The sequence below is a fragment of the Symphalangus syndactylus genome, chromosome 20, assembly GCF_028878055.3.
Source record: "Symphalangus syndactylus isolate Jambi chromosome 20, NHGRI_mSymSyn1-v2.1_pri, whole genome shotgun sequence".
NCBI lineage: Eukaryota > Metazoa > Chordata > Mammalia > Primates > Hylobatidae > Symphalangus > Symphalangus syndactylus.
The window spans coordinates 20522262-20539162 of record NC_072442.2 but is presented as its reverse complement, the minus strand read 5'-3'; the positions used below and the strand labels follow the sequence as shown (position 1 = coordinate 20539162).

Sequence of the window (16901 nt, the reverse complement as noted above, 5' to 3'; positions counted from 1 at the left end):
GTGACTGAAGTCTAAATAACGAAGCTGTGTTTACTTGATAAATGAAGTGCTGGAATGCCCGAGACACCACATTTGCTAAACCTGCACCGTAAGCTTTTCTCTAATGATAAATTCTCTTTGGTGTCAGGCAAAGCTGAGAGCCACATGCACCCCCAAGGACAGTCTTCTGAAGAATTGTGGCTCGCACACAGGAAAAACTCTGAGTATTGATTTCCCTCACATGACTGCACAATGTTAGTGGTAAAATTACAGAATCCTGGGATGCTGAAACTGGGAAAGCCCTTAGAGGCAGGCCATCAAGGACTATCACTTGCTAAGCAAGCTCCCAATTTTACTTATGGGGAAACTGAGGCCCAGGGAGGGAAAGTTACCTTGGTAACTGGTTTGGCAGCAACAGAGTCCAGAAGTCTAGTCATTTGAGCCCCAGATTTGGGCCAGCCCTGGGAAACAGTAATCAGTCACCTACCTACCTCCCCAAAAAGCTTAAAGGCTGGCAGGAGATGGGCATGTCAGGCAATAAATACAACGTGGTGTTGCAGGTGCTGGGATAAAACTCAGACTGAACACCAAGATCCAGAAGCAGAGGGAATGGGTGGAGAAGGCATCTTGGCAGAGGGGCACAAACTGAGCCTTGAAAGCTGGGTAGATGGTTGCAGGCTGACAAGCAGAAAGAGCAATCCCGGCAGGGATACAGGAGAGCAAAGGTAGGTGCAGCATTGTGGTGAAAGGGAAGGAGATGATGCATTTATTCTGGATTATGTTTGAAGTGTTAGATGGCTAAGTATTAAAAGCATCTAAATTAAATCCTTAGCAATCAGAAACGCTTGCTTCACTAGATTTTGCTAACTGCCAATCATGTTGAACTGAATTAATATGTCCCTTCTTCTGAAACTATTAAGGTAAATAATTAACAATAAAGCTTCCTCTTATAAAGGAAAAAAAAAAAAAGAGTAAAGGCAGAGCGGCTACAAGAGCCTGATGGTTTGCAGGAAGATGAGACTGGAGGTAGGAAGGCCCATCAGAGAGGGTCTTCTGAAGAAAAGGATTTTGGATTTTACCAGGGAGGATGATGATATAATTGAGTCTGCCTTTTAGTAAGATCAGGTGGGGGTCAGATTGGAGGAGGGTATATGCGAGACAGAGGCCAGTTAAGAAGCTCTTGCAATAGTCCTGGAGAGAAATGATGAGCCTCAACTTAGAGAAGAAGGGGTGCTTGCGTTGAATTGGGAAAATGAAATCTGTAGGTCCTTTTCACACCTCCAGTGGAGGCTAAGGGAGAAGGAAAAGGGGCCAAGGTCCTTTTTAAAAGAGACTGTGTTCTTCCCTGCAACCCCCAACAGGAATAATTTTTCAGGTCTAAAAATTAAGAATCCGTGTAATTAGTGTTCTTCAAGTTATAAGCTAAATTTCCATACAACAGATATCAGAGGTGAATTGCAACGTGCTATCTAGTTAGTAGAAGCCATCATGCTAACTCAGAACAGACGGCTGCCTGGGATTTTCTTGAGTTGGATAATTTGAGTTCTGTTAAATAAAGTACTGTTTACTAATAAAACTAATTTAAAAATTGCCTGTATTAGGCAGGGGAGGCTAACTGTTGTAACAATCAACCCTTAAATCTGAGTGGTTTAACACTAACACAATAAGAATGTGTTTCTCACTCACGTTGCAATCCAATGCAGTTGGCATTGGGGCTGTTCTCCACGCTGCCATTCAGGGACCCAGCCTTCTCTCAACTGGTGTCTCTGTCCTCCTCTAGGTTTTCAGGCTCATCTCTCTTTAGCTATCAACTGGTAAAAGAGAGAGCACATCTATTCAACTGCCTCAGTCAAGGGATCCCACATCACTTCTATTTTACTGCATCTCAATGGTGAGAACTAGTCACATGCCTCTCCTAGATTCAAGGAGAGCTGGGAAAAGCAGTCAGCCCAGGAAGAAGGTGAGAACTCCAATACTGGAGAGCTGCCCTAGTTTATCTGTGCAGTGAACTCACAAGTTAGCACATGGCATTTTCTTACTGAAGATGCTCTGGATACCCGCTGGAGCTCAGTGGGCATGATTTGCCTAGCCACCCCTGACCCAAAGACCCCAAACAAGCAGGGACCTCATACCCTGGAGGTCACTGGGCAGAGGCTGTGTCCATCATCCTGTCCTCTGCCCTATCTATCCTGAAGAGAGAGTTTTACCCTCCACCTGCCAAGCTCCTCAATGCCAGGAGCTTCCTGTTCTCCACATGCTCCTCCTAATAGATGGCTCTTCTATTAGGCTCTCGTATCCACAGGAGACAGAGGCTCTAAGGCAGTTGTCAAGAATTACTGCAGCCCAGAGAAAGGACTGGGAGAGTGAGAGTGATTCATCAAGAAGACTTATAAGCTGATTGGGCAATTCATGATTAAAGCTGTTTAGCTACCCAAAGGGATAGCAGGAAAAATTACAGCCAGAAGAATTAACAATTACAACCTTGGCATCTTACATTGTGAAGGCTCATTCCAGTCACCTGTCACTGAGCTTTTAAAGTTTAGGGGGAAGCATTTGGGGGTGCCTGACTCTGTGTGTTTATATCTTGCTTTCAACAACTGAAAGATGGGTTTCTGAGAATGAGGGTGAGATAGGTATTTATAAATGAAATCTTTTCCTTGGGTTCCTCTTTTCAGACCTATTTTTTCTGCAGTCCCATTTGATTTCTAGCAGTCAGTGGCTCCTAGCACTAGCTTTCCATAATGTGGGCTTTGCTCTTTTTCTCTTCCCGCTACCGTCACCGTCAAGTAGCTAATGATTCGTAAACAGGCATGGCAGCTTGCACATGTAGCTGCCACTTAAAGGGCCCTGGATAAACCCTTTGTGAAAATCATGGATCCTTGAATAATTGAAATAATGTCTGCCTTGACCCAAGGTTGGGTGAATTTTACAGACTGGATTTTCTTAAGGCAGACAAAATTTTTCTGTCTTCTTTTGCCAATGAGGATCTCTGCTATATTGACCACCTGCTATATGTCATATAGGCAGTGTGCTAGATTCTGTTCTTATATCTCATAAAACCCCTCCAAGACGAAGAATGGTATTCCTATTTCACACAGAGGTAACTGGTACTCAAAGAAGTTCACTAACTTGCCCAAGGTCACCAAGCTAGCAGGTGGCAAGGATGAATTTCAAGCTTAGAACATCTGACTCCAACCTCAACCCAGTCCCCAAATGAGGTGTTTGCCTACAGGAGTCTCAAGAAGATGCCAGGGAGTAAATCAGCTTATTAATATTTTGTAAAGCTTCCAGAAAATGACAAAACTTGAATTCACAGGGCTGTGGACAGTGTGATAGTCAATTCAGGGGTCTAGCTTGCTGTGTAGGGGATCATATTCTTCCTCACACAGTAACCCAGAAAGAGAGCTGGGCAGGGCACAGAATCGGGAGACAGCTGGTTCAGTGTGCGGTAGAACCAGGATTCAAAAGACTTGGGTTCTCATTCAAACTGTACCTCTGACCTGCTAAATTATTTCTAGAAAGTCACTTTGCCTTTGAGAGTCTGTCTTCAGTCTGTAAAATGGTGATGATACGCCTGTCCTCCACTGAAAGGGAAAGAGACCCTTGGCAAAGCATCCTGAGACATACAGAAATCTCTCAATGGGTCTCTGAAAAGAAGGTCTATCCAGGGACAATAGGCACCACCTGGTATTAGACAAGGAGGGGTACCTCGGTATGGGGACTATAGGATAGTAGTGCAGGGCTTCAACATTAGACTGTTGAAATCTAAATTCTGACTCCATGACTAGCCAACAGTGAGACCATGGGCAAGTTTCTTCATGTCTCCATCTTAATTTCTTCATCTGCATAGCAGGGATAACAATAGTACCTACCTCATACTTAATCTATGCAAAGCACCAGGACCAGAGGGTGTCAGTCCAACCTTCCCTGCACCCTACCCTCCCACACTTTCTCATGGTGTTTCCATATGCCAGTCTCCCCACCACCAAGCAGGAGGGCCATGGGCCATGGAACGATCTCAAGGAGCCAGGCTTGAATGAAGGTTATTTGTTCCTCTTTGAAAAGTGAGCACCCGGGATTTCCTCATGGTCTAACAGTTTGCATCTGCTCATCTATGATGTTACAGACTTGCAGGGGGTGTTTCACTTCAAAGACCACTTCATCAGAGCAGCAGGAAAGACATCTGAGCATTTTGTAGTTAAAGTCAATATTGCTTACGATTTCTTCCAATGCTCTTTCCAACGCCCCTGAGTTAGGGAAGAGGGAAGTGGGGTAGGCAACCTAACATTTTTGAGCACAGACTATATGGCAGACCCTATACATGCAATAAAGACACTGAGGCCTATAGAGAGGATGTCACAGGCCGTGGTCATCCAGAGCCAGGATTTGATACCGGGGCTGACTGATCCCAATCCAGACCGTGGTCTCTTGGGCATACAAGAGAAGGGTTGCCGCCAATATGTTTTGTCAACCAAACTTGCCCTGTTACTACGTCTCCAGCATAGAGGTGTGTTTTGAGAGGCAGGTGGGAGCTGAGGAATGGCCTCTCAGTTTATATCTGAGATCTGGAAAATTTTCCCAGCGGCCACTTTCAAGTATAAAGAAAACCTCAGCAGAAGGCTCAGCAGGTTACATCGTCTCAGTTGAAGTTCCTGAGGCTGGGCTCAGGTCTTCCGTTGAGGTCTTCCTCAGGCTGAGCAGGCTTACCTGACACCATTTTCTTTCCTAACGTTCCCATCTGGTTCAAAAAGCCTTGCCCTGATCCTTGGGACCACTAGGGGGCAACAGTGAACAGGAGACCGATTGTCCAGTGGCACAAAAGAGGACAGGCATGAGGAGTCTCTTTCCCCTTCCTCCCTTCCCTGTCCCACCCACCTTGCCATAATTCCAAAATGGTGAGGGGCATGGGGGATTTCTCTTGGTGCAGTCCTGGGGAAGAGGAAGACACTTTAGAACGCCTGTTTTATGCGAAATGCTGCAGTAGATGCCTCAGTCTATATGTTAATCTCATTTAATACTCCCTGTAACCCTATAAAGTAAAGCTAAGTATTCCCATTGTACAGATGAGGAAACCGAGGCTCAACAACATTTTTAAAATTTACCCATGGTACACAGGCAATAATAACAACAGCTGCTATTGACTGAGCACCGGCTGTGTTCCAGGCACTGTACTGAGCCGTTTGTAATCATGAGTCCCTTTGCTGTGTATCTCATCAAATCTAAGGTAACAACTACAACTGTAAGGGTCAATATTATTTCATGTGACAGTAGGAAGGAAAAACACTACTAATTAAACTAAACACAATGCTAAGAGGCCATCACTGGTAAGAGGTAATAGACATGTTAGGATATAGAAAATTATGCATCTTAAAATGATGAAACATAGAAATTCTCAAACAGTGAGATATGAGCTGTTATTCCCAGCTTATAAACAGGGAAACTGGGCCAATAAGTGAGACAGCCAGCCCAAAACTGTCTACCTCTGGCACACAGCTAAGTCTTTAACCACACCGTGCTATTCCCAAATATTGACAAAGAACTCACCGTGTTCCATTGTGCCGACACTCTCCTAGGACATTCCATTCAGTCTGAACAGGAAATCTGTGGGGTGGTACTGCTGTCCCCCTTCTACAGACAAAGGGACAGCTGAGAATTAGAATCCAGAGCTGCCCAATACCAAAGTCCACGCTCTTTTCACAACATGGTACACCACCTGCCCCTTCCTGCCTCTGTGATCCCCAAATGATCTCGTCTGGAAGCCCACATGGCATCCTGTGTGGACAGTGATGTCACTTCGTTGGGACCCTGATGAAAAGGTGAGAGTGCATGTCCTTCTTGGGGACCAGCAAGGAAGGCAGGGAAACCTGGAAGAAAATAATATGTAGGACCAGACCCTCTCTATCAGGTGAAATTGACAGGGAGTCCACTCTGCAGCCACACCCCACAGTCCAGGCAGATAGGGAGACCCCTGTACCAGGGACAAACATCCAAACCCAACCTGGAACTCCAGGCCCTGGGGTGGGCCCACAGGACCCAGGGAGAATTCCCATCCAGGGACTGCTGGGGAAACTAGTCAGGTTTTTAAGGCCCAGGGCTCCAGACCTGGAGCAGATTTCGAGGACTAGACTGCACCAGCTGTGTAATCTGTAGCAGGTGACATGGTATCTCTTGACTGAATTTTCGCTTCTGGAAAATGAGAGTAACAGCCATAACATGCATTAGGACATACAAGGCCCATCCAGAAATTGAGCCCCTTACCTGGATTTTACTATCAAAATTCTTCCTAGCTATAGGTCGATCTTGAGAGATACATTCAAGTGTGAGCTCGCTGGCCATCCCCAGTTTCCTAAGGCATGGTCCTCAGGGACGAGAGGCCCTAGTGAGCGGTGATCAAGAAGTGATGGGGCTTTACTGGTTCACAAACTGAAGTGTGCCTGTCCATGAGAGAGATGAGAGATTCTGTCTTAGTCAGCTCGGGGTGCCATAGCAAAATGCCACAGGTTGAGTGCCTTAAACAACAGACACTTTACCTTCTCTTATTTCTGGAGGCTGAAAGTCTGAGATCAGGGTACCAGAGTTGGTTTCTGGTGAGGACTCTCTTCCAGGCTTGCAAACAGCCTTCTTGCTGTGTCCTCACATGGCCTTTCCTCAGTGCTCACGTGGAAAGAGAAAGAGCTCTGCTATGTCTTCCTCTTCAACAGACACCAGGGACTCCAACCTTACCATCTCGCTTAACCTTAATTACCTCCTTAAAGGATCTGTCTCCAAAAATTGTCACATTGAGGGTTAGGGCTTCAATATATGAATTTTGGGGAGGAGAGACAGACAAATCAGTCCATCACAAACACAAATGACTTTGAACTCCTGAGGTAGATGGTGTATTTATCTTTCCATCCCAGTCCTTCCTAATTGTCAAAGCATTCAAGATTACATCTTTGAAGGGCAGCATCTGCCCAATTCCCATTCAATGTTTTCATGATGTACCCCAGAGACTTGAAAACCAATGCTGGCCAGACCACTGGCTCAGCCATTCACAACTGAAATCATTTAGTGGAAAAGAAAGGCTCAGCCATATACAACTGAAATCATTTAGTGGAAAAGAAAGTACTTTACTTGCTGTAAAGTAAGGCCAGGCATAGTGACTCATGCCTGTAATCCCAGCACTTTGGAGGCTGAGGTGGGAGAATTGCTTGAGCCCAGGAGTTCGAGACCAGCCTGAGCAACATAGTGAGACCCTGTCTCTACAAAAAAATAACAAAATTAGCCAGGCATGGGTGGCATGTGCCTGTAGTCCTAGCTACTTCAGAGGCTGAGGTGGGAGGGTTGCTTGAGCCTAGGAGACAGAGGGTACAGTGAGCTATGACGGTGCTGCTGCGCTACAGCCTCAGTGACAGAGAGACCCTGTCTCTAAAAAAAAACAAAAAGTGAGGGGAGGGATCTGTAAAGTAGCTCCGCCCCATGTGAGACATGTGCCCCAGTATGCCAAGGATTGCAGCATTTCTAGGGATGAGGACAGGGGAATTCACCTTCACCTCTGAGAGGGAAGGGGGTCATGAACATAAAGTTTGGATCCCACATTTCACCCTGGCAGAATCCCATAAAAGCCACACATGTTTTATGCCTGTAAGCATCCACTATTCCCCTACTGAAAAGATCCAGGAAGAGGACAATAAAAGATGAATTTTATGGCAACTGCTTGGTGCGCACAGAGCTTCCTACGAGGCCATCTCAGGTGCTGAGGGATGCAGCAGAGCCTTAATCGTGCGGCATCACGAGCGCAGGGAAGAAACTCATCCAGCTCTTGAGCCTGGGCTCCGGGGTTGGTTCTGCCCTATGGGCCCCCTGACCCTGCAGTAGTGTCCCAAAGAGAGAAGGTGACTGGGGCTCATTCTGACGCCTCTGCCCAGCCTCCAGCGGCCTCCCTGGTGGAGTGTCGGGCGTGGAGTTGGCAATCTGCTGCAGCTGCCACTCAAGGAAGAATTATTAGTGAGGATTAACTGAGGCTGCACACACAGAGACCCTGACACGTTGCCACCCATGCAGGGGCTCAACAGACATCCCCTTCCTTTTTTATTTAGGGCTAAGCCCTGAAGCTTGGTGCTGGGTCAGCTGAAAACAGATCTGTTCTGAGGCTATGGAGGGCTAAGGTTGGGGTAGGGGAGCATGGCTGGAGGGGAGGACAGGCGGGCTGCAGAGGCCAGAACTGGGCAGGCTTCCCCTGTATTCAGCTCCCCACGCACACACACCCAGCACCCACTCACTCACACTCCCAGCCTGGGCAAAAGCCACCCTGGGACAAGAGACACTCCTTCATTCTCCACTCAGGTGGGGGAAAGTGGATTTTGAATAGAGCAAAAGCCAAAATTGCAGCAAATGCATTGAGGTGTGCTCTACTTTAAGAAAACCCATTAAGCAAATATTCTAATCTGGACCCAACTTCCATTTCAAATACACTCATTGAAAAAAGCAAGGAAATAAAAGGCCACTATTCCAAAAGAGATAGTGAATGGAAACCAATTTATACCCCGACAAACACACTCCTGACCCGACCCCAATCCCCTTCCCTGCTCACTCATCCGGGAATGTCTCCATTGCCATGTAAATGTAATAAGTGTAACCTATGTTAAGGGGAAGAGTAGGATGATGGGAATTGAAGATGGATGACTAGCTAAGGAGCAGAGTCAAGCCCCAGATGGCGCCACAGTACAGGGAAACAAACAGTTCACGGCTGCATCTGTGCACTCTCTGGAGGCTTCATTCACACCTTAATCCATGTGAGTAGACCCTCTTGCAGTTGCACAGTGCGTGCTCTGCATAGCTGTACCCGGTAGCTCTGAGATAGTCCAATTCACATAGACAAAGGTCACTTCTCCTGACCGCTTCAGATTCTTCAGCTGGGGGTGGAAGTTAGACTCAGGAATTTTCTTAGAAAGATGGAAATGCAACCATAAAAAGAAAAGGGGGAAAAGGAGGAGGAGAAGGCAGTGTGGGGAGAAAATGCAGGACAGAGATGCAATCTGGAATGAAAATTGCCCCTTTCCAGCTTACAGAGGAGTCAGGACTCTCCCCCTCAGTACTATGTCTTCAGGATCCCAACAGCACTGGCAGGTCAGATGGTGGCCCTCCCCATGACCCCGGCCCAGAAAAGACAAAGCTGATAGCCTAGCCTGTGGCTGGAGGGGCTGAAGAAAAGCTGAGCTCTGAGAGGTAAAGTGCCTGGCCGGCCCCCCATTAGCCAAGCCACACCTGCGTAACTCCAAAGCCCAGGATCCTTCCTGTGGGCGAGTCCACCTCCCCACCCGCATCCCTGGAACACTTCTCCTCTCCCAGTTTCAATCAACAAATCACACACGGAGGCAATTTGCTGGGAACATGCTTCCGGCGCTGCTGACAGCACTCGCCCAAGAAATTGTGTCCCAATGAAGATGTGATTATAATGGTGTGTCGGCATGCACAGACACACTGAAAACACTCTTCTTGCCGAGGTGCCTCTTACGCTGCGGAGAGGAAGGGAGGGCACGGATTTAACAGGGGCGATACCTACTAGTGCTATGTAGGATTCACAGTATCATTTAACAGGGGCGATACCTACTAGTGCTATGTAGGATTCACAGTATCATTTAACAGGGGTGATACCTACTAGTGCATGTGTAGGATTCACATTAACAATTATGGAGAACTGTTCAGGCCCTCAGCTGGTACAGTGTTGGGGCTGCTCCATAGGCACCGGGCATTGCACCCCAGCCCAACACTCACCCACATGCCAGCCTTGCTGTATTGCCTGAGGCTTCCCCACCTCCTTATACCTCTTTGTACCTCTGTGTCTTTGCACACGCAGTATCTTCTACCCAGAACACCCTTCCCACTCCCGATCTGCCTAAAAAACCATAGTCTTTCTAGACTCAGCTCGAAGGTGACCACCCCCTCCATAAAGTCTTTTCCAGATGGCACCCCCAATTAGTTGGACCATGCCCTCCTCAGTGCCCCCACTACGCCTGGACATTATGACCCCACTATAGCATTTGCTTGGTTATGTGCATGTCTGTTCTTTTAGACTAAACCCCATGGGTGTAGGAATCATATCTTATTCATCTTCATAGCCCCAATTCCTAGCAGTGTTTCTGGAACAGATTAGGTGCTTAATAAATGTTTATTGGGGCCAGGCGTGGTGGCTCATGCCTGTAATCCCAACCTTTGGGAGGCCAAGGCAGACAGATCATTTGAGGTCAGGAGTTTGAGGCCAGCCTGACCAACATGGTGAAACCCCATCTCTACAAAAATACAAAAATTAGCTGGGCGTGGTTTCGGGTGCCTATAATCTCAGCTACTTGGGAGGCTGAGGCAGGAGAATCGCTTGAAGACGGGAGGCAGAGGTTGCAGTGAGCCAAGATCTTACCATTGCATTCCAGCCTGGGCGACAGAGCAAGGCTCACTCTCAAAAAAAATTAAAAAAAAAAATGTTTATTGGACACATAGAAGATGGATGGGTGGGGGGCATGGGAAGATGGATGGATGGATGGATGGATGGATGGATGGATGAACAGATGGACAGATTATGGGTGGGTGGGTGGATGGATGGACAGATGGAAACAAAACTGCAGAGGCTCTTATGACATCAAAGCTTAAAGGATTCTCGCAGAGCTCCAGAGGCATATCTAGAGCCAGCAAGGCCCAAGATAAAAGTCGTGTTAGAATGAGTCAAGTTATAGTCTTTCAAAAAAAAATCCTGTTGCTTTTTTGCATAACCAATTCACATTTTCTGCTCTTATCACATTCTCTCCCACTCATAGACATTTTTGCAATGGATATGAGCTTATTATTTTATTCATCACAAACCATGGGTAGTTCACTTTTTAAATTGATTTTTGTTGCTCATCAAAGTGCTATATCAGCTACTACTGCAACTTCGCTTCCAGCCAGCACAACAATCAGCTGTGTGTGATTCCAGGGCAGGAGCAGGACATCCCCAGATTCTGATGGGGTGATTCCCTGTGTGGTCTGATTGTCCAAACGCCAGTCAGGGACACTCCTTCACAAGCGGGCAGGTTGTGGTTACTGTTCTTGTGGGGAAGTCATGCTGAGCACATTCTGTATTTTATATAATACATAATAAGTTTTGTCTGTTCTCTGTGAATATTTAGCAATGTGTGGTTTGATGGTTTCTACATATGAAGCCTCCCAAAATGGAACATTTCCTCTCAGTTCCAATTTCAATCAAATGGCAGTGTTTAGATAAGTTCTAAGACCGTGTCTGTGATTGATTGGTGATGTCTGCCATATGCCCAGGATTGGAGGGAATGGGGAGCAGTCCCCTGGTTTGCCTTATAGAGCACCCACCACCTGTACTATACAAGAGGTTATCTATTCTGAACCTACATGCTGCAGATGAAAATGCTAAGTCTCCTAGGGACGAGAGCTGGTTAATAGCAGAGCCAAGATTAGGATGTCCCCGGACTCCCAATCAGTAACCTTGTGGTCAGACCAACTTGCGTTCGAATCCTGCCTCTGCCACTTCTTAGCAGTGTGGCAAGTGACTGAAGTTTGCTCATCAGTAAAACGGGGATGTGCCGGGCGCTGTGGCTCATGCCTGTAATCCCAGCACTTTGGGAGGCTGAGGCAGGCAGATCACAAGGTCAGGAGATGAAGGCCATTCTGGCTAACACGGTGAAACCCTGTCTCTACTAAAAATACAAAAATTAGCCGGGCATGGTGGCGGGCGCCTGTAGTCCCAGCTACTTGGGAGGCTGAGGCAGGAGAATGGCGTGAACACAGGAGGCGGAGCTTGAGGTGAGCCGAGATCGCACCACTGCACTCCAGCCTGGGCGACAGGGGAGACTCCGTCTCAAAAAAAAAAAAAAAAAAACAACAAAAACCGGGATAATATTTAATTGGCAAGGTTGTTGTGAGAACTAAGCTGTTTGATGCATCTATGCAATATTTCCCATATTGGGGTCTGAAGAACTCATATCCCTATCGCAAAAATCTCTGCAATGGCCTCCAGCTACTCACTCAGTAATTACCTCTGCTTCCTGTGGACCCCACCCTGCTGTGGTATATTCTTTCTTTAGACAAAGCAGTCTCAGGTGGTTGCAAAAAGTATGATCTGCTGGGTTCCAATCCCAGCTAGGCCACCTACTGTCCAATGTGACCAGAGTCATTTAACCTCTCTGGGCTCCAGTCTCATCAGGTATCCAACAGAGACAATCAAAGTTTCAATTCCATAAGGCTGTTATGAGGATGCAATGAGACGGTTCTAGTAAAATGCTTAGAACAGTGCCTGGCACATAGTAAAGATTCAACAAATATCAGCTATATTTATACCATCAGTTAATCTACAGTCAGTCTTTTGGGCAAGGAGTACCCAGTCTCACAGGGTTATTGTAGGGATTAAAAGAGATGATATTCTTAAATCCCTTTTAATCCACAGACACCAACTGGCAGGTGTTATTGCTCCATCTCTTAACAGTGACTTTTGCTTATTCTTAATCTCATCCTTTCTGCTTTGACCTTCTGGGTTGAACCCTTACTGAAGGCAGAGGCAGGAGAAGGGTGTCTCACTGCTTCTGTGCTGCCTACAAGGACATGTCTCCCCTGAGACCCGTTTGCTGCCTCTGTTACCTGCTGATTGGTGGATTTGATTTTAGTATTTGATTTGATTTCCAAATTGTTCAAAAGGAGCACAATAATAATCATATACAAACACACTTAAATCATGCAGCAGGATGCAATAAAAACATCAAACTGAACATTATGGCTCAAAAATCAGGCTCTGATTTGCCCTCCATCTGGATGGGCAAGACAGAAATTTGCACTTAAAGTGGGAGGCGGGAAAAAGAGGGGAGCTCACAAGGCACAAGGCTAGAGACAGGGGGACCTCGCAGGGCCACCTGATCCTAGAACCTGGGGCCTCTCGGAGCATAGTGCCCTTTACAGATGGGGCACAGAGGCGCAGAAAGGTTGAGTGTCATGCCCAAGATCGCACTGGAAATCCTGACCATCGGCTGGTCCCGGACTCAGATGTGATTTGGTGCTAAGCCTACCTCACTGTAGAGCCCATGAGGATCAGCATGGACATTCTGCTCCTGCCTAGCTTCAGCCTGGTTCAGCAGAGTGCAGAACTCAGCTGACACCCACAGAAGGAGCATTTAGGCCAGCCCTAGCCAAAGGGGAATTGTCAATTCCAGTGGTTAGAACCTGAGTTCTGGCTTAGAGGAGGCAGTCTCTTGTACTTATCCTCTGGTCTGGGGCTGGGAGAAAGCAGGATAGGGAAATTCATTCATTTGTTCATTCATTCATTCAACAAGCAAGCATCAAGCACCCACTATGTGTCAAACTCTGAGATCCAGTGAGCAAGAAGAGAGATGGGGATGTTCTGAAAGGAGGATGGCAATTAGGACAGGCAAATGGACCAGCCACCATACTGCCACCTTGAATGACGGACTTTCATAAGTGCTTTCCTAACCTAAAGACTCAGACTCAACAAATGCATGTGAACACTGTGCAAGGTGCATCCATGTCCATTGTCTAATTTAACTCTCAGGAAGTCCTAGGAGTTGCAAATTATTATCTCTGTTTTACAGATAAGGAAACTGAGGCCCAGAGTAGTTAGGTAACTTGACCAAGTCCACACAGCTCATCAGTTCTTCCCACCACCCCTCAGCTGTGTGGGCAGGAGGAGGAGGGAGAGAACAGGCTCCAGGGCTCTGGAGATGTGCCTCAAGATGGTAGCAGGAGGGGCTTAGGCAAACGGGGGCCCCTTGAGAACAAGTATCCTGTTTTACTCATCTCTATAGCCCCAGTGTCTGGCCCTGTGCCTGACACATCCTAGGAATTAATGAAGTCTTTATACAATTAGGTTGGACCACTCAGCTGGTTGGGCTAACAAAAGCGTTTCTGAGGCCCCCAACAAGGTAACAGCCCAGGGCACACCCCCACTCCTGTCTCCCACACTCTCAAAGGACACGTCCAGCCGGTTGAGCACTATCTTGTCAATGATAGAGCCTTGCTGAGCAAGCTGAACACTCCTTTTGACTATGCTGTCTGAAAAACAGATTGCAAAGGAGACTTTTTGCCTCCACTCCCAAGGCAGTTTTTCCCAGAGAGAAGGCTTTCTGCTGGCTCTAAGCCAGGGTCATGCTGGCCTCATCTTGATCGGTTTCTCCAGACAAAGAAAAGGAAGGAAATACGTTCTGATCTAAACGTTTAGACCACCCTAGTCATCTGAGAGTAGCCCATCCACTTACCACCCTCTGTCCGGGATGGCAGTAAGTGAGATGTGTAGACTCAAAGACTTTGAAGACCCTGGAGCTTAGCAACTATCTGGTCCAGACCCCTGATTCAGTGGAGCAGATAAGTTAGGCTGAGAGGTTACAATTCGTGCCCCAATAGTGCTCTTCTCACACCACCACCCACTACATTGCATCGCTGACACCGTTGTGAAGAAGTGGTCAAAACTGTTGGATGCTAGCTTCCCAGCCAATAATACACTGACAGAGATCCCAGAGAGGAGACTTCATTGGAACCACAGACCACTGGAGTGTGTCTCTTCATGACTGATGCAAAGGCATGGCCAGGTGGGCTCCAGCCGTCGCTCACTGCACTCCCTGAGCCAACCTCCTAACTAGGGAGATAGAAGGGCAATACTGACTCACGGTGAGACCATGGCTGCCGTTTATTCACCATCTGTATACATCAGGCACTCTTGGAGATGTTCCATCTTGTTACACAACAAGGCAGAAAAATATCTTAACATCTAGCCGTGGAATTCCTCTTAGGGAGGGAACTTCCTTTCCTTGGGAAAATACTATGATATAGTGAGACTCTGTGGGAAAGGATGTTGCCATGTGCCAAGACTTCAGAATAGGATGAAACTGCTTAGGAACATGTTGATTCTGCTCCTGGAAAAGGGTAAGAGCACATGAGTGAGAGAGAAAGGAGGAGGGAAAAGAAAGAGAGGAAAAGATGGGGAGGGAGCAGGATCAGGCAGGTGAAGGAGGAGTAGAATCCTCTCTTCCAGTCAAAGGTTTTGCTTTGCTCTGAGGTAGCCCCCTCCTCCAACTCCCTCTGACATCTTCTGTATGTTCTAATGCCTTGGGTGATTGGGCATTCTGTACAACTTAACAAGGGGCAGCGTTTCATGTCCGGTCCTATTATGCAGAACAGAGAGCAGATGTCAGCCAAGGGTAATACCTGGGTTACACATACTTTAACATGTTCAAAAATCACAGCATCCTCTGAAGTAGCCAATACCTCAGGATTGATCTCATGCAGAAGGGAAGGTCAGAGAGGCTCAACCATTCGTCCAATGTCCCCCAGCTAAGGTGGTGTCAGGGTCAAGATTCAAAGCCAGCTTAGTCTTGACCATGGAGCACAGGCTCTTAAATAGTCATTCCCAGCAGAAGACGAGACAGGGTCTCAGACACACGGGTCTGTGAGGAAAGGGAGGAGGCCAGGCCAGGCTGAAGATCCTGACCTCTGCCTGGGCAGGAACCCTCAGGGATACCCCCAAGCCTAATGGGATTTGGTCCATGTGAGCAAGTGTCCAATCCCTGTAGCACCATGGAACAGCCCTGTGAGCACCGTGTCCAATCCCTGCTGCAGAAGGCCTAGTGACTGACATAACAGAAGAGCCAGGTGGGTATCAGGTGAGCCAGGTGGATATCTCTCCCTGTCTCCCTCCTTTTTCCTCTCTCCTCATATATACTTTCCTGCCCTTTCCAGGAGCAGAAACCACATACTCTTAGGCAGTTTCATCATCTTCTCAGCATCCACTCACAGCAGCATCTAAGTCAAAGTCTCAGAGTGTGGGCTGCAGACACAAAGGAGGGAAGGGCCCAGGGAGCTTAGCAAGGTCCTAGGAGATTGGCTGGACTCCCCTTAGGGCTGCGAGGGCTGCGGAGAGGGCCTTGGGCAGCTGTGCTTGCTGCAACGCCACCTACTGGTGTGCCTTGGGATCTTTGGTCTGGGAGAGGCTGGAAAAGTCAATGATTGAAGAACAACATAAGGATGTCCCCAGGCAGGTTAAGGGCAAACATCAGCTTCTCTCTACAAAATGAAAGCGACTGTTGAGGGAAGCTCCAGACAGTGGAACCATGAAAGACATGCACCAGGGTATTTAATCACAAAAGTTCTGCATTCCTTGCTCTGTTCGCAAATTTAAGCAATTATCAAAGCCTCCAGTTCCATAGCACACTGGAGAAAGAGTGGGGGAGGATGAGTTGTCCAGTACATGCAAGAGCATCTCAATCCTAGGTGTCTCTCCTCGATCTCTGGGCTAGCTCATCCACCCTACATCTTCATTATACACTAATGACTCCCACATTCATGTCTGTAGCCCAGATCTCTCTCCCAGCTCCACCCCATAGATCCATCTTCCTGGTGACATCTTGACTTGGATGTCTGAACTGGGCAGGAGTCATTATCACAAGAAACTCAACTCAAAATAACTTAAGACAAAAAGGCAGAGATTTGCTGGCCTGTTTAGCCAAATTGTAGACAGAGCCAAGGTGGAGCTGGGATATTTGTTGAATAAATGAAAGGATAGAAAAAACATGAAGGAGTTTATTAAGACAAGGGGATGAGAACTAAGTCTTGGCAAGCACCTACTAGCATCTGGGCACTGAACTTATTTAATCACATAAGGAAACTAAAAGCTGGGGCTGAGGGATGGGGCTGTATAGCTTACCCAAAGTCACACAGCTGTCTCATGAACGAGTGGAATTCAAGGTTCTGCATGGGTCATTCTGCTATCTCTCATTCTCAAATTAGAATAATAGATTTAAGGTCTATGATTAGACACAGGGGCTTAAGAGATCATGGGAGTCATCTCATCTAAGTGTATACCCAATGCTTGAATCTCTCTCTCTCCCCATCCCAGCCAAATAGTTGTACAGTTTCTGCTTGAACAGCCCTGGCGATGGAGA

At 47.1% G+C, this 16901-nt stretch overlaps 1 protein-coding gene across 3 annotated transcripts in view; it reads left to right on the top strand.

Annotated features, from left to right (window-relative positions):
- The window catches only part of ASIC2 (acid sensing ion channel subunit 2), a 1112670-nt gene that overhangs the window by 1070861 nt on the left and 24908 nt on the right, over positions 1-16901 (top strand). The window lies entirely within an intron of this gene.